This window comes from Hypanus sabinus, chromosome 3, assembly GCF_030144855.1.
Source record: "Hypanus sabinus isolate sHypSab1 chromosome 3, sHypSab1.hap1, whole genome shotgun sequence".
In the NCBI taxonomy this organism is placed as follows: Eukaryota; Metazoa; Chordata; class Chondrichthyes; order Myliobatiformes; family Dasyatidae; genus Hypanus; species Hypanus sabinus.
This window is the reverse complement of record NC_082708.1, coordinates 164,590,066-164,611,876: the sequence shown is the minus strand read 5'-3', so window position 1 is coordinate 164,611,876 and position 21,811 is coordinate 164,590,066.

Genomic DNA, 21,811 nt, shown 5'->3' with positions numbered 1-21,811 from the left:
GGGATGTATCTATCCTGCACCTTCCAAATTGCTCCCAGAAACTCCAGCCATTGCTTTTCAGCCACCATCCCTACCAGTGTCCCCTTCCAATCAACTTTGGCCAGCTCCTTGCTTATGTCTGCGTAATTCCCTTTACTCCATTACAATACTGATAAACCCAACGTTACCTTTTCCCTCTCAAACTGCAGGGTCAATTCCATCATATTATGATCACTGCCTCCTATGGCGTTTCTTTACTTTAAGCTCCCTAATCAAATTTGGGTCATTACTTAACACCCAACCACAAGATGCTCTAAAAAGTCATCTTGTAGGCATTCTACAAATTCCCTCCCATGGGATCCTGCACCAACCTGATTTTCCCAATCTACTTGCATAATGAAATTCCCTCAAGTACTATGCTAACATTGCCTCTTTACATGTTTTTTCTATTTCCCATTCTAATTTGAATCCCATTTCCTGACTACTATTAGGAGGCCTGTATATAATCCCATAAGGATATTTTTACACCTGCAGTCTCTAAACTCTACCCACCAGGATCCTACAGCTTCCAATCCTAAGTCTCCTCTTCCTAAGGATTTGATTTAATTTTTTTTTACCAACAGAGCCGCTGAACCCTCTCTGCCTACTTATCTGTCCTTTCGATACCAGGTGTATCCTTGGATGTTAAGCTCCCAACTATAATTTTCTTTCAACCATGAATTAATGATCCCAACAAACATCATACCTGACAATCTCTAATTGTTATATTTTTCCATATACTTTGTGCATTCCAATATAACATCTTCATTCCTGCATCCGCCACATTTTTCAATTTTGCCCCAACGTTAATTCATCCCACTGACTGCAATTTTGCCCTATCATCTGCCTGTCCTTCCTCACAGTCTCACTACACACTACAACTATTTGTATACCAACTGCCCCATCACTCCAGTTCCCATCCTTTAATAAAGTTTCTCATTGTGTTTGTCTTTTTGTAATTAATTAGTTAATTCTAACTTCTCTTCAGTCTTATGGATATCAGTAATGACAAAAGTCAGGTTCATTCTGTGCCACCTTTTCACGGGATGCTTCCCTTTCTGGTCCATGTTGACACATCCTTGTCCAATCTACCCTTGGTAAGGGGACCTCACAAAGGGTGCAATGCTACAATTGGCCACGATTGTCCAGGATAAGAACAGATGGATCTCCTAATCCCAATTATAAACTAATAATTTAAAGGTAAGAATGCAGATGGATCAAATGCAAGTAGATACCTTGGTGACCCCCTCATTATGTAGATTCACATATTGAAGTATGTAGTTGGGTGCTGCTGGCTTCTATGAAGCTCAATATTTGCATGAATTAATACCCAGGGGAAAAAAATGAAAGGGTACGAGGATATCTTGTTTCATAGATCTATGTTAATAGACAAGAACAGGAAAGGCTTAATACAAGGAGACATTACACCAAAAAAAATCAGAACTGCTTTAAGAAGACCACCATCATCCTGTTATGGAAGAAGACTAAGATAATGCTCGTGATTTTTGACTTATGAACTGTTTGGGTAATGGGCAGTTCACAGGAGTAGAAGTCTGCCCTGTCATGAGGAGAACCTGTATGAGAATTAATCACCTATTCCTCTAATTAGAGTGTGTACCATTTTGTTTGGGCATACTCAGACATCAAACAGTTCAGCTGACCTTTGAGATTTCAACTAAGAGTTCATGTTGAAACCAATTACAATACACACTAGGAAATATGTTATTAGTATTTTTTACAAACTGAAATATATACTTACAGTTTACTAAAATATTTATGTGCTTTAATGAAAAAAATATCACTCATCTGATCTACCTTTTTGTATGTCATTTTCACTTATATCTAAATAACCACTCTTGTGCAACATCTATATCTAATGTAGGAAGTTATCTATATCTTACATTACTTCTATATTCCATGCCCTGTATCTCCAATCAATTTTAAATTTTTCAGATTCCGATTCAGATTCAGTTTATTGTCATTTAGAAACCACAAATGCAATGCAGTTAAAAAATGAGACAACGTTCCCCCAGAACGATATCACAAAAGCATATGACAAAACAGACTACAGCAGAAAATCCACACAACGTTTGGCAATCCCCAATCCAGAGTCCGGAGAGGCTGCTGCGTATTAATATCGCACTAACATCTAGCACATTCCCCGGAAAGGAGCTCCAAATCCACCAGACAAAAACAAGACCAAAAACTAAAGCTACAAGACCTGCACAAAACCACATAATTACAACATATAGTTACAAAAGTGCAAACAATTGCATAATTGATAAAAAAAAACAGACTATGGGCACAGTAAAAATAGTCCAAGATGTTAAAGGACTATAAGTTCAAAAGAAATCACCACAGTTTCCACAAGTCCCCAGGGTCCCGACAGACTTGCTATCCCACGCCGGCGGCAGAAGTGAGTACCCCTACTATGGACTTCCAAGGCGCTGCCCGACTCAGCCTCGCAGACGCAGCACACACTGAAAGCGACCTGACCGCAGCAGACTCCGAGTCCGTTGAACCTCCGAGCCGACGACCATCCCCTCCGGCACAGCTTCTCTGAGCTCCATCCTCTGCCGAGTGTATTAAGACGGCCCCGCCAATGGCCATCGGCAACGCGACCCCGAGGACTGGGGGCCTGTTCTTCCCAGCAGAGTCCCGGACCTCACAGCAAGTAGTAGCAGCAATGAAGAAGGTCTTCCTGGAATTTCCCGATGTTTCTCCGTGCTTCCACATCCGTTTTCAATCGATTATGATTGCGCACGGCACCCCACTTCACAAATACCAGATAATCAGTTCTGGAGTGGCCGCTGCAAGCTGTGTCGCACCGCCATCTTGGATCAATCTTAGAAATTGGAGTGCCTCGGTAATGTAGCAGTTACCATGCCACTACTTCTGTCTGGGGCCTTCCGGAGCTTGGAGCTCAGTTATGGCACTGTCTGTGAGGAGTCTGCACATTCTCCCTGTGAGTGCATGGGTTTCTTCTGGGAGTTTTAGTTTCCTCCCACAGTTAAAATACTTACCGATTAGTTGGTTAATTGGTTATTGCAAATTGTGCTGTGATTAAGCCAGTGTTAACTAAGCGGGTTGCTAGGCAGTGGAGCTTGTTGAGCCAGAAAGGCCTGTTTCATGCTGTACCTTTAAGTAAATAAAAATAAATATTGAAGTTTATGATCTGAGCAATAAACACAACATGCTGGAGGAACTCAGCAGGCCAAGCACCATCTACGGAACAAAGTACAGCTGAAGGTTCTCGGCCCGAAACGTCGATTGTACTCTTTTCCATAGATGCTGCCTGGCCTGATGAATTCCTTCGGAATTTTGTGTGTGTTGCTCGGATTTCCAGCATCTGCAGATTTCCTCATTTGTAATTTTATTTTCTATGTATTTTGTCCCGTATTTAATCAATTTTAATTTCACCAATTATATATTCCATCAAGTGCAGTATGACATTCAATACCCAAACACCATATTCTCCATTAATTACACATTTTATGAATGATATATTGATATCCAAATCAATGACCGTCATTAAAAGATCTTTTTTTCACCTTCTAGATGCAAAATGAGTTCACTGAAAAGCTTCCCATTGTTAACAAAAGCTGATCCAATGTTAAGTGTCATATAACAAGTCAATCAAATAATGTTTGTGCCAAATATGCAGTTGGCAAATGCAAGGAAATAAATAGGTGAAATGTTTACTCAACAGTTCCCTGTTCTTAGAAACCTTTGAACTTGATTGAGATTAATCAGGTGTATTTGTCTTACTCGTTCATGATGAGAATGGGTTAAATTATATTTGTATCTCTGAATAGAGGACACCTACATAGCTACCATGATCTTTATTTGTTCTGGTCAGTGGAATATAGTTGAAGTTGGTAAAATCCACAGTACTGGATTTAAATCTCTGATATCAGAGTTTGATCTTTCTAGCATCAAATTAGCGCAGAATCCATCAGAAAACAAGATCAAGCTCGAGTTTAATTGTCATTCAACCATACTTAGATACTCATGAATACAGCCAAGTGAAACAGCAATACTCCAGGACCAAGGTACAAAACACAATACCAACAGTCACACCCAGCACAAGGCGCATATTGCACATGTAAGACAGCAAGCACATATAAGATATCAGTGAAAAACAGTCACACAAAATTGTCCAAGACCCAGAGCCGATGAATGTTGCAGCAGTCTGCAGTTGAACACAATACAGCTTGTTTTCTGCCGAGTGAACTCAGGGGGCGGGCAGGAGCAGGGGCGCAGCACCATTTCCAAAACAAGAGAAAATCTGCAGGTGCTGGAAATCCAAGCCACACACAAAATGCTGGAGGAACTCAGCAGGTCAGAAAGCATCGATGGAAAAGAGCCCTGAAGTAGGGTCTTAGCCTGAAACGTCGATTGTTTGCTCTTTTCCATAGATGCTGCCTGACCTGTTGAGTTCCTCCAGCATTTTGTGCGTGTTGCACCGACTCCCGATTGGACGGTTTTGCACGCGGCCTCTGGTGGAGCATTCCGACTCCTGGGCACCTATAAACGGCTTGATGCCTGCTCCTCGCTTCAGCTGAGGTCACGCAGCTCCCCCACTGTCCTGCACCAAAATCAATCAGCGAATCAGACTTACAGCATTCCACATTAACTATGTCCAACAGGGTCTTGCAATCACAAGGAAAGCGGCTAAGATGATCATTCACTGGTCAACTACATACCACCTTCACGTATCAACTCCCCCCAATCCCTCTCCAATGTTGGAAGCAGCACAAACCGCACAAATCCCAGATCCATCAATTTCTCTGCCAGTGAAAAATGGCTGATGGGGTAGACCCGCAGTACTTAAAGTTCAATATCCAGCACCCCTTGCAATTGTAAATAATACATTTTAAAAAGTCAGTATCACCTTTGGTTGTCCGTAGAAGCTGCTGTGATCGAACGTGTCGCCGTCTTACTGGAATTGTTTGAATGGGAAAAAAAAATAACTAAAGGTCTTCCCTTCATCGTCCTGTGAGATGTCTGAGGATGTATGATGATACAATAACTTCTGAATTTCCATTTTTTCTCATTTAATTACCTGTTCTGAAATTCCCTGCTGCGGAGGCCCATATATTGAGTACATTCAAAGCAGATTTCTGGATACTAAAGGAATTAGGGATGATGAGACTGGTGCAGGGAAATAGGTCTACAGGAGAGGATCAGTCATGATATTGATGAATGATAAAGCGTGTTTGATGTGTCAGATGACAACGTCCTTGTTCCGAACTCTTAAGTTTTTAGCAATCACCATCAAAGACATATTCCTCTCCCTCTAATCTGGCAAATAACACTCTTACCTTTGGGAATATATTTCCAAGATTTAAACATGTTAACCTTGAATCACAGGAGCTTTTTCTGCCCCGGCTAAAGCTGACTGTGGATGAAAATTATAAAGTTAAGATGAGGGTGATGGGATAAGAGGTAGACGCCGCCTTGCTTGTGTGAGCTAACAATAGCAAGACGTAGATCATGCCAGCAAGGAGGTATTGTTAACCTTTTTCCAAGATTGTCTAGCAAATAGCAAATAGGGCAACTAACTGCAGACTTGATTCTCTAATTTTGTACATCGCACGGGAACGTTAGTACACTTGCTGAGCGAAGTTAACATGGTGCTAAATGCTTGCGTCTTCGGAAACAACTCTATTTCCATATTTACTGTCTTCATTTATCCCTTTCAGGGTTCTTTTGAAGTCTCTGATCTGGAGTTACACACTGACTACAGTTCTTTGCCGGAATGGGACCCGTTCTCAGGGTTTCAGGACCAGCCGTTGTTCGGCATGCCAAGGGTTCGGCCTGAGAGTCTGGCTCATATTTGGAAGCCTAAGATCTCGGGGCTCTGGAGACGGGTGGATCGAAGGTCAGTATCACAGCAGGAGACCCGTGTGTTGTCGGCGGAGTCGGAAAATCTACTGCTGTGGGACTGAAGATCTAGGATCTTTGTGATCTTTAGGAACAGTGCTCGGAAAAAGTGACATGATGGACTCTTAACATCATAAACCAGCCGGTTGCTTGTTATGTCTCCCCGCTCGCTGGGAAAATGGAGATACCTCTTTCTCCCTTATTAAGGAGAGACAGAATCTATGGTATGTGGAATGCCAGGTGAAACGTGAAGCCTTTGGGGTAACTGCAAGTCTGTGTCTTTGCTATTGCTTTGATCACGCACGAGTGCTTGGTGGTGGTGCCGATGCTTTTTTTTGCTGGAGGGGGAGGGGGGATCGTTGCTTGCTACCACTTACACTTGGGAGGGAGGGGAGCTGGGGGGCGACTTTGGGGTACTTACATTTAACTGTCGTTCATTCTTTGGGGCACTTCTCTGTTTTTGTGGATATTTGCAAAGAAAAAGCATTTCAGGATGTATATTGTATACATTTCTCTGACATTAAATTGGACCTTTGAACCTTTGAACCTAACAAGTGCTTTGGAAATCACTGACCAAGTATGCTTGGCTGTTGGCTATTGCCCAAAATTTACTGTATAAATCTAAGATGCAACCTGATATTGTCGGAGCCCTAAGACAATACCTCCCCGTGATCACATAATAAAAGGGTTAACCATATGCTGAGGTCTGTGTCTTTATTTCTGTTCCCTAACAGAGTAGTTTCTCATAGTGATTGGCGACAAAATTCTTTTACGGTAAAATCAGAGTAGATTTTTCAACACTGACGTACAATTGATGCTAAAAATAGAAAGTGTTTTAATGCATGTTACTAGCGTTTCTTGCAATAAACAGCACAACACAAAATAAAACAGGGCTCTGTTTTGGTTTAATGATAATTGCACGAAGTTCATACACTTTACAACTTTTAATGGGAAGAGTGTATCTCAGCCCCAATATCAGCTGATTTCCCCCATCTCCACAGATGCTGCCTGACTTGCTGAGTTCCTCAAGCATTTTGTGTGCATTAGGTTAATATATCAGAGGGTAAAATTGGAACAACACCCACCAATCTTACCTCAGTCACATGATAGAAATACTGGTGTTGAGTGTTAGGTTTAACTTTTGGTTACTATCTGCTCAATGTTCAATTCAGCCATTCCTTTGCAACGCCTTTTCTCCTTTATCTCCTGCAAAAGTTGTATCCAAATCCAGACTGGTCACTCTCTGGCTTCAGTCTTTACAACCAAATATCTAGAAGATAGAACTGTAAATATATCTGCCCCACAACTGGTTAGAATTCAAACACCAGGGATGACTAGGCCATTTCAAATTCCACCAAGCTTAATGCTGCTCTTGTATTGAATTGAATTGACTTTATTTCCTACATCCTTCACATACATGACGAGTAAAAATCTTTATGTTCGTCTCCGTCTAAATGTGCAATTTATAGTAATTTATAATAAATAGAGGAGTCAATGTAATATAGAGTACACTCAGATCAGCGCGAGTTCATCAGTCTGATGGCCTGGTGGAAGAAGCTGTCCCGGAGCCTGTTGGTCCTGGCTTTTATGCTGTGGTACCATTTCCCAGATGGTAGCCGCTGGAATAGATTGTGGTTGGGGTGACTCGTGTCTCCAATGATCCTACACACCGGTCCTTGTAAATGTCCTGAATCATGGGAAGTTCACAACTACAGATGTGCTAGGCTGTCCGCACCACTCTCTGCAGAGTCCTGAGATTGAGGGAGGTACAGTTCCCATACCAGGCAGTGATGCAGCCAGTCAGGATGCTCTCAATTTTGCCCCTGTAGAAAGTTCTTAGGATTTGGAGGCCCATACCAAACTTCCTCAACCATCTGAGGTGAAAGAGGCATGTAAGGTATTTTCATTTACAAGTCAAAGTGAAGAATATACTTGATGGTTAACACGGATTAGATGGGCCAAAGGGCCTGTTTCTGTGTTATATAACACTAAGGCTAATGAGATAGTGAAGCAGTGAGCATGGGTTCAATGTCCAGTCAGAAATCTGGAGGCAGAGGGGATCAATCATGGTAGATTCAATTAAACATTGGCTAGGTCTCAACTGGAGGACTATTTGCTCTTCTGCCCACCACATTACAGGAAGGAAGTGATAATATGGAGGAAACTTACCAGGATGTTGCCTGGGCCGGAGATTTGTAGTTGCAAAAGGCGACTCTTTAGACTGGGTTTGTTTTCCTTGGACCAAACAAAACCGTGGGGAGATGTGCGATATACAAAATCATGAGAGGCCTAGCGAGGTTGATCGGATAGGTTCTATTTCCCTTGGCAGAGATTATTAACTAGCCTTAACAGGCTTACGGCAACTGGCTAAGGGATTAGAGGGAAGTGAGGAATGAGATTTCAGATTGCAGATTCAGATTTATTTATCACATGTACTTTGAAACCTTCATAGTTCTTGATTAGTAAGGGTGTCAAAGGTTATGGGGAGAAGGCAGGAAAGTGGAGTTGAGAGGGATAATAAATCAGCCACAATGGAATAGCATAACAGACACAATGGGCTGAATGGCCTAATTACAGTCCTGTGTCTTATGAAAACATACAGTGAAATGTGTTACTTGTGTTAACAATCAACACACCCAAACACGTGCTGGAGATAGGCCGCAAGCGTCGCCACCGTTACAGCACGCCCACAATACTCGGCAGAATGATGCAGAACACACCAAAACAGAACCCACCTACCCACACACATACACAGTCCTGTAACCCCAGGAGGGATAGTGGGACTCCCCACAGAGTACGCTGTTTGTCCGTTTTAGAAAACAGTGTGGTAAGCACTTGACATATCATCCACATGATTACAGGATTAGGGATGAACTTTGTCCCATATACATTGAAACATTCGGTGAAATGCATCAAATCAGATCAGTAAGAATTGTGCTCAGGTCAAGCTGCAAGAATCACCGTGTTTCTGACACCAGCAGAGTATTACTAACCCTTACTGAACGCCTTTGGAATGTGGGAGGTGATCGGAGGAAACCCATGCGGTCATGGGGAGAACATGCAAACTCCTTACAGATAGCAGCAGGAATCGAACGCCAAATACTGACTGCCAGAGCTGTAAAGCGACTGGGTTAACTGGTGCCCTACTGTGCCGAACTTCAAGAGCTGGGAAGAGCAATTGATTTAAATAGCTCTATTTTTGTCTTGCAGTGGATGTAAAAGTTTAAAAGGCCTTTCTCCGTGCCATAATTTTCCATGATTCCATAAGCCAAAGCAGATCACAATAACTGTTAAAACCAACTTTCTGCAATTGAGTAATAAACGGCTTGAAAGCAGATGACTGCAGCAATTACTGCTTCAAAACAAAGATTGCAAGCTGTAAGCTGTCATGCTATTTCTCCACATGATATACTCAGTATGGTGAAGGGAATCTCTATAATGTTTGAGGCTGTTACAATAAACTATCTGACACCAACTGGTTGGCTTTTGGCTTTACAACAAGTACCTCCCACTAAGTCTCTCAACGATTCCTTTATGTCCTTCAGTGTTAAAAAGGAAATTGGCCTTTGGCAATCTAATGTTGAGCCCTTTTTATGTACTTTTAACATTTGGATGTTTACATAAAATATCTTTTTCTACAAATTGGCACTGTCAACTAATTTGTTGATCTTTTTCTTGTTTAATTTTCAACAAGTTGCTGTACAAAATGCTTCGGTTTTTAAGATTGTAAAATAAATACATGGTTGGAGGACAAACACGGGTTACCCAAAAAAATGTTGACAGAGAAAGTATAAATCTTGGTCTAATAATTGTTTTGGTTCGCAGCAAACACATTGGCTGGGTGTAAAGGCAGGAGCAAACTTGCTGCCCTGTCATTATGATTGAAGATCCTGAAGATTTTCAAATTTTGAAGAGGTGGATTTTTAATGTAAAAAAATACTTTATATCCTGATGAAGGGTCTTAGCCCAGAATGTTAACTGATTATTACTCTCTATAGATACTGCTTGAACTGCTGAGTTCCTCCAGCATTTTGTGTGTGTTACACATACAGTACAGTACAAAAGTTTTAGGCACCCTAGTGCATATGTTTTCTCCCTCTGTCTCTCTCGCTCCCTCTCTCTCTCCCCCCTCTCTCTCTCTTCCCCTTTCTCTTCCTTTCTCTCTCCCCCCTCTCTCTCCCCCCTCTCCCTTCTTCTCTCCCCCTCTCTCTCTCCCCCTCTCTCTCTTCCCCTCTCTCCCTCTCTCTCTCCCTCTCTCTCCCTCTCTCTCTCCCCCTCTCTCCCTCCCTCTCTCTCTTCCCTCTCTCTCCCCCCCTCTCCCCCCCTCTCTCTCTCTCTCTCACACACACACACACACACACACACACACACACACACACACACAGGGGGGGCATTTTTTAGTGGACAGTTCGGAGAGAGAGGATAAAAGGAGCAGGTTCGGGCAAGGCTGGTCTTCTTGAGCTGAGCACGTTACAGAAAATGTCAGCGCCAGAGGCCTAACCTCAGCTACAAATAAAAAGAGTGCTGGCTCAAGTGGAGTGGCCATTGTTTGAGTGTGCCAGTGATAGAATGTGAAGGCTTCGGCCTAACAGGTGTCGGTGTGAACAGGCAAAGGCACAGTTAAGAAGAGGCCTTTCTCTTTTTTGGCATAGAATGGTCAGGGCAGAATGCTCCTCCTGTTAGATGTGTTATCTCAGGACACCTGATGGTTTCCCTGAAGACTACATCTGTGGGGAGTGCACCCAACTTCAGTGCCCGACTGACCGGGTTAAGGATTTGGAGCTGGAGTTGGATGTACTCAGGATCACTCCATATTATATATTATAACATATTACAGGTAAGACTTTGGCAGAGGTGGCCTCACCTGGAGTATAGGCTTTGGATAGTAGATGGACGACCACTAGGAGAGGTAAAGAGATTAAAACGTCAGTGCAGGGTTCCCCTGTGACCATTTCCCTCCGCAACAAGTATACGGTTGTACGCTGCTGGTGACATACTCCGTCAGATTGCAGCAGCAGCTGCCAGACTGGTGGCGCTGTGGCCGGCTCTGAGGCTTGGCAGGGGGAAGTAAAGTTAGGCACTGCGGTGGTCATAGGGGGCTCGATAGTCATGAAGACAAAAAGAGGATTCTGTAACTGGAAAAGAGACACCAAGATGGTGTGTTGCCTCCTGGGTGCTAGGATTCATGCTATATCGGAGCATTTGCAGGATATTCTCAAAGGGGAGGGGGAACTGCCAGAGGTCACTGTGCATATTGGTACCAATGATATAGGCAGAAAAGGAGAAGAGGTCCTGTGGAGTGAATATATAGAGTTAGGAAAGAAACTGAAGATAAGCACCTTCAACTTTGTAATCTCTGGATATTCCCTGTGCCATGGGCTAGTGCAAGAAGGAATGGGGAGATGGCATGGATGAACGAGCGGTTGAGGAAATGATGCAGGGGACAGGGTTTCAAGTTCTTAGAACACTGGAACCTTTTCCGATGACGGGATGACCTGTACACGAGGGACAGATTGCACCTGAACTGGAGGGGAACCAATATCCTGGCCGTGAACTTTGCTGATGCCACTCAGGAGAGTTTACGTTGGTTTTGCAGGGGGCTGGGAACTGGAGACCTAGGTCAGTAAGGGAAGGATCGGATCAGAAGATAGATGACAAGGAAGATATTGAAAAGCAAAGTTGGGTCAGATAGCTTGAAGTGTGTCTATTTTAATTCTAGGAGTATTATAGGTAAGAGTGATGACTTGGTTTCTGGATCAGCACATGGAAGTTGTAGTCATTACTGAAACTTGGTTGAAAGAGGGGGAGGAATGAGTGATTAATGTACCAGGTTTTTGAAGGTTTAGAAAAGAGTGGAGGAGGAAAAAGGGGGGGAGAGCGGAGGGAGGAGTTGCACTACTAATCAGGGACAATATCACAGCTGCACTCAGGGAAGACATAATGGAGGAGTCAGGCACTGAGTCCATTCGGGTGTGACTCAGGAATGGGAAGGGTGCAATCACACCGAGATTGTACTACAGATCTCCTAATAGACACCAGGACACTGAAGAACAGATGTGTAATCAGATTAAGAAAATGTGTAAAAATAAAAAGGTTGTTGTCATGGGAGATTTCCCTAATATAAATTGGGACCTTCTTAGTATCAGGGGTTAAATGGGTGTGGTGAACTACATATACCTGTCTGGACACGCCCCCTGCTGACTGTTCCTGTGGCTCCTCCCACAGGCCCCTGTATAAAGGCGATCAAGGCCTGAGCCCGGCCTCTCAGTCTCCAGGATGTAGTATGGTGGTCAACCACTGCTTGGTCCTTCTTCCAGTCAATAAAAGCCGATATCTCGCCTTACATCTCAGAGTGAGTTATTGATGGTGCATTAATGGGGTTGAATTTGTTGAGTGTAACCAGGAAGGTTTCTTAAATCAATATGTGGGTGGTCCAATGCGAGGAGGGGCCGTACTGGACCTGGTGCTGGGTAATGAGCCTGGCCTGTGACGAACCTTTCAGTAGTGAGCAGTTAGGGAACAGTGACCACAACTCCTTAACTTCCACAACAGCTACAGGTAAGGATAGGTATGGTCCTCGTGGGAGAGTTTTAAATTGGAGTAGGGCAGATTACAAGGGCATAGACAGAAAAAAAGAAGCATTAATAGGGAACACCTTTTCTCTGGCAAGTCCAGAACAGAGATGTGGAGGGTGTTTAAAGATCAATTGCGCAGAGTACAGGAAAGGTATGTTCCTGTTGGAAGGAACGATGGGGATGGGAAGGTAAGTGAACCTTGGATGTCTATAGAAGTGATGAATTTGGTCAAGAAGAAAAAGGAAAAGTATATAAAACTTCAGAAGTTAGGATCAAATGAAGCACTCGAGGCATGTAAAGAAGACAGAAAAGAATTCTGGAGCTATGTGAATACAGTAGATATTAATTGAACCACAAACCAGGCTTTAGTATTATTGTAGATGTAGATGAGTTCAGAAAGCTTAAAATTAGCCTTCAATATTTTTTATATAAATTACAAGCAGCAAACTGAATTTAAAAGCACAGACTAAGATATTGCATATGCAACATCTTGATGTTAAGACAATGGGGTTGTGTTAATTAGCCTACATCAAACCAGGCAACATGGACTAAATTAATAGCACCATTCAAGCTGTGTTCAAGCTGGAAGACTAGACTAATGTTGTAACTCAGCATATCAAACATGGTCACAGGTATAGGAAATCAATAGGTTTTATGTACTTATCTTATTTGTGTTCTCAGAGATAACCTTGACAACAGTAATTTTGGGTTTCTGGGATTTCTGCCCCCAACAGCTTTCAGACTAATTGCATGAATTGCTTTGTGGCAGAAGTGTTTGAACATTCAGAGGTGAATGTCTCTGTAGATACGTAATTCAAAGGATGCATTGTCAATCCAAAATATTGAAGGAAACAATGTCATTATAACTGTTGAAATTGAAACTTATCACCTACTGTTACCCTTGATCTTAAGGGTATAAAATATGATGTATTTCAGAGCATAAAATCAGAGCATACTGCAAAGAATGGGCTTCCTGACCATCCCTCTGGCTCTCAACACAGGAGCCCCTCAGGGCTGTGTACTAAGTCCCTTCCTTTGGGTATGTGAGCCTCTACCAAGAGATATCTCCAGAATGATGCCTACTTGTTGCATTGAATGGACTTTCATATCACCAGCATCAGTGCCTCTCTGGTGACCTAGATCACAGTTACAACATTTAGGGGCTTGTCCAGGACGCATTCATGACTCACTGTGTGGCCAGCGATTTAAACAGTCTAGGGCAGTGAGTATTTTCAAGAGTAGCACCCATGCTTAGATCAGTCACAATATAAAGTTTGGATCATGGGATGTCAGGACCTGCATTGGCAATCCCACCAGTTACTGATCTAAATATCACTCTGTTATCATAGATTGGGACTTCATTAATTCCAGAAAGTTTGATCGATCATTAGGGAAAAAGAGATAGGTCACAAGCATTAATCTCTGGTGATGAGACTAGGCAGGAGAATAACACTGGAGAGATAGGACAAGGTAGTCACCTTCTCCTCCAGGCCTCCTCCATAGGACCTCCAATTCCCCATCTAAATGGTTGACCTAGCTTGGTCCTTGAGTCATCTTGCTCTGTGCGTCTGCACAACAGCTTCAATGGACACTGGTGCCAGAACCTACATCTACTATTCATTCCATATCTAATTAGTTTTGTTAGTAAATACCCGAGTGTATCTGAATTAACCAATCGAGAGAAGTACATCTTGCAAGATCAGCAACTGGTTCAAAAATTCAGGCCGGAATCAATTCTTTCAAATAGACTAAAAGTAAAATATTGCAGATACTGGACATTTGTAGCATAAAATCAGAGCATACTGCAAAGAGTGGGCTCCCTGACCTCCACCCCTCTGGCTCTCAACACAGGAGCCCCTCAGGGCTGTGTACTAAGTCCCTTCCTTTGTTCCCTGTACCCATGACTGTTTATCTAATCTGTTAATTAAGTTTGCTGACAACACTACATTGATTGGCCTAATCTCAAACAATAATGAAGTGGTCTACAGGGAAGAAGTCATCACACTGACACAGTGGTGTCAAGCAAACAACCTCTCCCTCAATGTCACAAAAACAAAGGAGCTGGTTGTGGATCACAGGAGAAATGGAGACGGGCTAGCCCCTATTGACATCAATGGATCTGGGATTGAGAGGGTGAACAGCTTTAAGTTCCTCAGCATCCACATCACTGCAGATCTCACATGGTCTGTACACACCAGCCGTGTGGTGAAAAAGGCACAACAGCACCTCTTTCACCTCAAAGGGTTAAGGAAGCTTGGTATAGACCCCCAAATCCTAAGAACTTTCTACAAGGGCACAATTGAGAGCATCCTGACTGGCTGCATCACTGCCTGGTATGGGAACTGTACTTCCCTTAATTGCAGGATATTGCAGAGAGTGGTGTGGACAGCCCAGTGCATCTGTAGTTGTGAACTTCCTGCTATTCAGGACATTTACAAAGTCCGCTGTAAGAAGAGGGCCTGAAGGATCATTGGGGACCTGAGTCAACCCAATCACAAACTGTTCCAGCTGCTACCATCTGGGAAATGGTACAGTACCGCAGCATAAAAGCCAGGACCACAGACTCTGGGACAGCTTCTTCCACCAGGCCATCAGACTGATTAACTCATGCTGATCTGAGTGTATTTCTATATTACATTGACTGTTCTATTTATTATAAATTATTATAAATGATCATGATTGCACTTTGCACATTTAGATGGAGACTAACTTAAAGATTTTTACTCCTCGCGTATGTGAAGGATGTAAGAAAGTCAATTCAATTCAAAGAATCAGACTTACATATCAGTCAACAGCTGCAGAGCATAAGAGATTTTAAACTTAAGTGTTTAAACAAGTAGAGTCTGGTAAAGGCAAGGCTAGAACTAAACTGAAGGGAGGGTCTGAGTTAATATAGTACTTAGGGGAAACTAAACCTGCTTCTTTCATTTCATTTTCTTCTATTTACTGCTCACAATGCATGAATGAAATGCATTTTCATAGAATCAAAGAGTCATCATGGGCTGTTCTAAATAGCACCGAATCAGTCCCTTTGGTCCAACTGGTCCTTGTTGACTGAGACACCCAGCTAAGGATCTGCACTAGACCACACTCCCTCTAAACCTCTCTTATCCATGTATCTGTCCAAATGTAGCAACATACCTTCCTCTGACAACTCATTCCATAAGAGGACAATCTGGGTGCTCCCAAATCGGAAACCACGGATGAACTAGGAGATCCACTCAATAATGAAGTATAGGACATCAGGATTCAGACCTTTCTGAACCCAGACCCTAAGCCTAATCTATTATTGGCAGAAGTCCTGCCCACTTGGAAACTGGACCAGCTCTTTCTGTTGCAATTTACCTAATGGTGCTGTCAATCCCTCACTGTATTGCACACAGTTTCTGAGTTTATCAAGTATGCTGGGCAATTCTCTGACTCACAGGGATAAATTGGATCAATAGGTCATGACCTATGACCTTCTGTTATTGCTCGCAATAAAGCCACATGTGGAAAGTTGAAAAGCACACATGGATAAATAGCTTCCAATGGAGCATTGGTTGGACTTCACTGACTGTCTACTCCATGGTCTACAAGTACTGTCTTTTTAGAGACAAGGCAGTGCTGATAAAGCTCGCAGAACAAGTGCACTATGCACTGCAGGTTGATCCAAAACCATTGTGACAGTGCTTGATCATACCGTAGACGCATAGAATAGAGCCTCTGATCCACTATGTCCATGCCAACCACTTACCACATTCCAATCCTATTTGCCTGTATTATGTACATAGCTTTCTATGCCATTGCTATTCAAGTACTTGTCTAGATACATCCTAAATGCTGTGAAGGTATCTGCCTATAGCACCTCTTCAGCAAGCACATTCCCAACTCCAATCTCTCTCTACAAGAAAAAAAATTCCCCCTCAGGTATCCTCTAAACTTTCTGTCTCCTACCTCATATTGATGTCATTTTAATTTGGACAACCTTACTGTGGAAAAATCATTCTTGCTATCGACCCCATCTATTCCCCTTATACTTTTGTATACCACTATATATTATGCCTCTGCCTCCTCCACTCCAGGGAAAACAAATCCAATCTATCCAGTCTCTCTGTATGACTGAAATTTTCCAACTGAGGCAGCATCCTGGTGAATTCCCTCTGCAACTTTTCCAATCACAATCTTTCTATAGTATGCTGTTTTATGGTGCAATGAGGTTGGACCATTCCTTGTTATCTAAACAGGATGCTTTATCCTGTTGTGATCCCCCCCCCCTCCATTTCCCCCACCCTATGATTTTCTCCAATTTTCTTCCTGCCCCTATTTGCCAATGGCTACTTTGAAGGCACCTGTCCATGGGCATGTTTACTGCGGTCACTTCTATGTGGGAGAATACTACAACAGCAGTTTCCTCACATGACAATATTTAAAATTGGAAGTTTATTTTAGTGATAATTAAGTCTGTGTTAGGGCAAAAGGTAGTACCCATTTATCACACTAAAATGAGAAAAATCTTGTTTTTTTATTTGTTCATTAACACCCATTCTGCCTTGCTGTGCCATCCTGTTATTCAATCTGTTCTGCTGGTCATGGACCTTCTCCTTTGTTCTCCTGATCTTTCCCAGTTCTGCCCTTGCTTGAAATCTGCTACATCTGCAACATTTTCCAGATCTGACAATTCTAATCTGGATTTTAATGCACAGATGTCACTATACTGCCCATTTTGCACAAGGATCAGAGAATGGTGCCCATTCTTAGTGATATGCAAGCACAAACGATCTGGCAAAGCTCTCAATCCAATTCCCAGTCCAGTTGTATCTGTATTCTTCTCTAACTAGTTGTCATTTATTTTTTCATATTCCACATTTTTCTCATGATGCTAAAAGGGGACTACTTGGTCCATCAAGTCTATGCTGGCTCTTTGAGCATTCCTCTTAATATCAAACCCCCACTATTTCTCTGATACTGGTCCTATATCTCCACATCTTGAAGCCACCCAACAATATCAGCAGGCAGGCATTAAAATGGACTTCCCAAGGAAAGAGGGAAAAGGGACGTTCGAAGAACACATGGAGGAGAGATGTCAAGGCTGAAATTAGATGATAGAGGCTCGCCCAGTCTACCCTCAAGAAACTGGCTCAGATCAGAGGATGAAGGAGATGGGTGGTCATTGATGACCTGTGCTCCACTAGGAGCAGGAGCTCAAGAAGAAAAAGATGAAGCTACTTAGCATGAGGCGAATTTACAGCACAAATTAAAAAGTAAACTGTATAACGCTACTGATGTTGCATATATGATGAGACCTGGGTGCCAGTAGGGAGTTCAGTAGTCTCACAGCCTGAGGGCAGAAGCTGTTTCCATCCTAACGGCGCTTGTATTAATGCTATGGTAGCTTCTGCCTGGTCGAGGTCAAAGAGACCTTGGGATAGGTGGGAGCGAATCTTGACAATGCTAAGGGCTCAGTGTGGCTGTTGATAAATAAGAGAGGCTCCTCCTCTCAGTAGTTCTCACAATCCTTTGTAGGGTCTTGTGCCATATTGTTACCAAGGATTTTACCTCTTTCCTGATATATATCAGTATATCATCTCCTAGACCAAACCCAATGAGTGGTATATAAAGCCCAGGCATGATCTGATTCCTTAATTTACAAACTTTCATAATCCACAACTTATAAATCCATGTCTTTCAACCACTTTTCAATTCATTTGGCCCTCTTCATGGAATTGTGAACATGGGCATTAAAATCACTCTGTGGAGCTGCACTGTGGAACAAAGAAAGAGGGATTACATACATAACACGATTTTTATTGCATACTCTCAGTCTATATTAGTTATTTCAATCTCTATCACTTAATATTTATCTACAAGGATCTCCACACTTTTTCCAATAACTTGCATTATTTTGAATCCCACACTGGTGTCATTACTATTTTCACAATATTTGCAAAACGTCTCATCTTCTGCAGGTAAACTCTTTCAGTGATTATGCAGAAAGTTTGAAGTTAATAACTCATCTCCTACCTTAGGCCACAAACTTATCAATCACCCCTGCTGTGACCCACTTCTGGAGGTCCAAGATCCGTATGCTCCATGACAGCTGGACTAAGTGTGTAAATGTAGGAGGGGACAATGTTGAAAAATAAATATGCTAGGTTTTCTAAAATTGACTCCTTCTACCCTGGGCCACGACTATATCAATCACCCCTTATAGAGTAAATGCAAACAGGCTTTTTCCACTGAGGTTGGGTGAGACTAGAGCTAGAGGTCATAGATTAAGGGTGGAAGGTGAAATGTTTAAGGGGAACATGAGAGGGATCTTTTTCGCTCGGAGGGTGGTGAGAGTGAGGAAAGAATTGCCAGCAGATGTATTGGATATGGGCTTGATTTTAACATTTAAGAGAAATTTGGATAGGTACATGGATTGGGGCTTTGGAGTACTATAATCCAGGTCCAAGCTGATAGAACTTGACAGATTAATAGATCAGCACAGACTAAATTCTGTGTGATAGACTCTATTTCCATGTTAAGCAACAATTACCCATCAATTTTAATCTATTTACCAGCACTTACACTCTGCAGTCTCATAAGTCTAAATGTACTCACTTAGATATTGTGAAACATTATGAGAAAACCTTAACCATTACCCACTCAGACAGTATTCCAGATTGCCACCAGTCTGGGTGTAAAGAAAATCTTTCAGAGATCCCCTTTAACTATTGGATATATTGGGAAAAGTATTCACTAACTTTTCTACCTATATTCCTAATAATTCAGTATAACTTAATCAGGTCCCCTTCTAGCCTTCAAGGACAATCAAACCAAATTTCTCTAGTCTCTCCTTTTAACTGAAATGCTCCATCCCAGGAAACATCCTTGTGAATATTTTCTGCACTCTTGCCAGTGCAATAATATCCTTCTGAAGTACAGTAACCAGAACTATACCTAGTACTTCAGCTGTCACTTAGACAATTTTTCATAAAGTTTCACTGAGGCATCCTTGATCTTATATGCTAGACCTCTTCTAAAGCAAGTAGGACCCCTTATTACCTTTATAGTCTTATTCATTTGCCATCTTCAAGGATCTTTGGACTTATGCACCAGGATCCCTCTGTTCCTAAATATTCTTTGCCATTCTTTGTATGTGCAAGTCCTACCCTTACTGGTCTTTTCAAAATGCACCTCTTCTCAAGCCAATGATGGATAGAACCTACTTCATGTCAATGATAATCTTCCTCTATTATCTTGTACAATAATTTAATCAAGATAGTCACTCATGATTTGTCTTTACTAAATCCATGTTGGCAATCTTTGATTAATCTATTTTTCTCCAAATGAAAGCTCATATTATCCCTGAAATTGATTCACGATGATGCCCGCTCTCCTTCTGTGAGTGGTGTGCCTCTCGAGTATAATCTCACTGGCTTTCTTTGATCAATCTGTGTATGTTGTGGAGTGGTGTGTGTATGGGATAATTGTTGGTGTGTACAGAACAATGCAGGCCCTTGTTATGCTGTGGCCTCTTGGATCTTGGTGATAAAATACTTCTTTCTTGTCAAACATGTGTGACCATCTGTCAGATACATTTCAACCCAAACTGATCTTATGTTCCTTGAAATATGAAGGAGAAACTTTGCCATATCTTGTTTGCTGGAAGTTCAGTGCACGCATTTAGCAAAACAGTTTTTAACAGCAATTTGCACACATTCCATGCTCCCTTTCCTCCTCTATAGCTCCTGCATAATCTCACTCAGATCTCTTATCGTTCTGGCATTATAAGGATACTTTCCCTCATCTAATTTTACTCTATAAGATTCCAAAATAGTGCTTCATGCAACAGAAATAAATTTGTTTTTACCAATGTCACTTTCTTCTCTTGTACCCTAAATAAGGCAAATGGTAGATTCAGTCTCTGGTATTCCTTCTTTTTGTGTGTAGAATTGGCTATTCTGTTTAGTGATCTATCTGGTACAGCCTTGATATGATCTCTAGTTGGGGTGTCTAGGACCAGTGATCACAAAGTATGTAGTATTCAGGTCTGAATTAAGAAGGGAGTTCCTCACCCAGATAAAAGTGGTCCATTGAAATTCTCTACCCAAGAATGGTGTGGAAGCTCTGTCACTGAGTATGTTCAAGGCAGAAATTGTAGATTTTTACGTGAATAGGGTTTTTTGAGTTATTTGTGAAAGTCAAGGTCAGTCATATAGCAAGGGGCTATGTGGCCGATTCCTGCTGTTATTTCTTTATAGAGTTCATTGGGTTATATAGTAGGGAAAGAGGCCCTTCAGCCCATTGGGTCCATACCAACCAAGATGCCCCATCCAATCCATTTGCCAGCATTTCATCCATAGCCTTCTGAACTTTCCAATCCACGTACCTGTCTAATAGTCTTTTAAAAATTGTTATTGTACCAGCCCCAACCACCTCCTCTGGAAGCTTATTCCACATACATACCAGATTCTGTGAAAAAAAGTCAAGTTCCCATTAAATCTTTCTCCTCTCACCTTAATTATACACTTCCTTTTTCTTCATTCCCCAAACCTGATTGAAGTCTGAGTGTATTTAATCTATCCAAGCCCCTCATATTTTTATACACCTCTGAAAATATGCTCGCTTTTTAGTCTCCTGCATTCCAAGGAATAAAGTTCTTGATTACTAAGGACATACATGCTGCATGCATACATACTTTGAGAATAAATGTACTTTAAATAAAAGGTTACAGGGAGAAGGGAACAGAATGGGGTTGGAAGGGATAATAAATCAGCTATGATGGAATGGCAGAGCAGACTCAATGGGCTGAATCATTTAATTCTGCTCCTATCTCTTAGGGTTTTATGGTCTAACTCTGTCCACTTTCTCTCTAAAGCTCAGTCTCTCAAGTCCTAGCAACAACTTTATGAATCTTTTATGCACCTTGATAGCATTCTTCCCATCGCAGTGTGACCAAAACTGAACACAATATTCCAATTGTGGCTTTACCAGTATCCTAGTATAACCTCAAAATAGAAACATAGAAAATATGCAGCACAATGCAGGCCCTTCGGCGCACAAACATGTCCTTACCTTACAACTACCTAGGCTTTACCCATAGCCCTCTATTTTTCTAAGCTCCATGTACCCATCCAGGAGTCTCTTAAAAGACCCTATAGTTTCCGCCTCCACCACCGCTGCCGGCAGCCCATTCCACGCACTCACCACTCTCTGAGTAAAAAAGCTTACCACAGACATCTCCTCTGTACCTACTTCCAAGCACCTTAAAACTATGCCCTCTCGTGCTAGCCACTTCAGCCCTGGGGAAAAGCCTCTGACTATCCACATGATCAATGCTTCTCATTATCTTGTACACCTCTGTC